This window comes from Pinus tabuliformis, chromosome 2_2 (genome assembly GCF_031772625.1).
Source record: "Pinus tabuliformis cultivar Carrire ecotype Pingquan chromosome 2_2, CPIR1, whole genome shotgun sequence".
In the NCBI taxonomy this organism is placed as follows: domain Eukaryota; kingdom Viridiplantae; phylum Streptophyta; class Pinopsida; order Pinales; family Pinaceae; genus Pinus; species Pinus tabuliformis.
Window position 1 is genome coordinate 799,556,838 of NC_142300.1, and position 1,385 is coordinate 799,558,222.

At 56.0% G+C, this 1,385-nt stretch overlaps 2 non-coding genes across 2 annotated transcripts in view; both read right to left on the reverse strand.

The window, feature by feature from the left end:
- LOC149195150 (25S ribosomal RNA) overlaps positions 1-109 on the reverse strand; it is a 3,410-nt gene extending 3,301 nt beyond the window's left edge. Inside the window, exon 1 of the ribosomal RNA XR_016255484.1 lies at positions 1-109. This exon is cut by the window's left edge and continues 3,301 nt beyond it. This is a non-coding gene — a ribosomal RNA (25S ribosomal RNA).
- A 247-nt stretch (positions 110-356) lies between these two features.
- Positions 357-510, reverse strand: LOC149195151 (5.8S ribosomal RNA). Its single transcript, XR_016255357.1, has one exon. It is a non-coding gene; the product is annotated as a 5.8S ribosomal RNA (ribosomal RNA).
- Positions 511-1,385: the final 875 nt, after the last annotated feature.

Here is a 1,385-nt window from a genome sequence, read left to right on the forward strand (position 1 = left end):
GGCTATTCCCGGTTCGCTCGCCGCTACTAGGGGAATCCTTGTAAGTTTCTTTTCCTCCGCTTAATTATATGCTTAAACTCAGCGGGTGTTCTCGCCTGAGCTGAGGTCGCAAAGTTGGAGCTAAATCCGCCCTACCCCATGGGAGGACAAGAGAGAGCAAAGCAAGTTCGAGCGATGCCACACAAAGCCCGCATCGGCTAACGCCGACTGCCCATCCAAGGGGACAAGATCACCGCTCGCCGACGCGCGCCACGAAACATCGCTTGAGGTATTTCAGCCAACCGCACCGCACGGGGCACGGACGACCAGCTCCGCTGCTCCCTAGCACATTGCAGGGAGCGCGTTTGAATGGGATGCGACGCCCAGACAGACGTGCCCTCGACCGAGGCCTCGGGCGCAAATTGCGTTCAAAAACTCGATGATTCACGGGATTCTGCAATTCACACTAAGTATCGCATTTCGCTACGTTCTTCATCGTAACAAGAGCCGAGATATCCGTTGCCGAGAGTCGTTTCCACGTACTACCGAAAAATCGGCCACAAAACTGAATAGGGGGGGCACCCCCCCACAACAAATGTAAGGCCAAGGGGCAAAAGGAGGAAAAACGCACGAGAGAAAGAGAAACAAAGGTGTCTAACCCCCTCACGGGGGGAGGCTCGAACAGAGGACAATCTCCCCCCAGCCCCACGCCCTCGCAAAAAGGGGGGAAATGTGTGGGACAGCGATCGAGAAGGACTAGGGTGGCCACCCCGGGAGCTCGCGCTGCTTTTAGCCCTTCCCCGACACCAGCCCACAACAATTCCCCCTTTTCTCCGTAGAGCTAGGGACCGAAAGGAAGAGAACAGGGTAGAAAACAAAGCACAAGCCTCCCAAGCCCCGTGCCTTCGGCAAAAGGGGGGAATTGAAGGGGACGACGATCGAGAAGGACGAGGGTGGCCACCCCGGGAGCTCGCGCTGCGTTTCGTCCTTCCGGAACACCAATCCACAACAATCCCACCTTTTCTCCGTAAAGCTAGGGGCCACGAGGAAGAAGGGAAGAGAACAACAAGAGAGAAAGGAATATATCAACCGTGGCTACCGGCTCACAAGGGGAGGAGGCTTCAAACAGAGAACAAGCTTCCCCAACCCCGTGCCTTCAAAAAAAGGGGGGAACTGCAGGGGACGACGATCGAGAAGGACTAGGGTGGCCACCCTGGGAACTCTCACTGCTTTTCGTCCTTCCCGAACACCAATCCACAACAATCCCACCTTTTCTCCGTAAAGCTAGGGGCCGAAAGAAGGGAAGAAAACAACACGAAAGAAAGAGAGAGAGATATCAAACGCGTCCACCGGCTCACAGGGGGAGGCTCAAACAGGGAACAAGCTTCCCCACCCCCGTGCCTTCG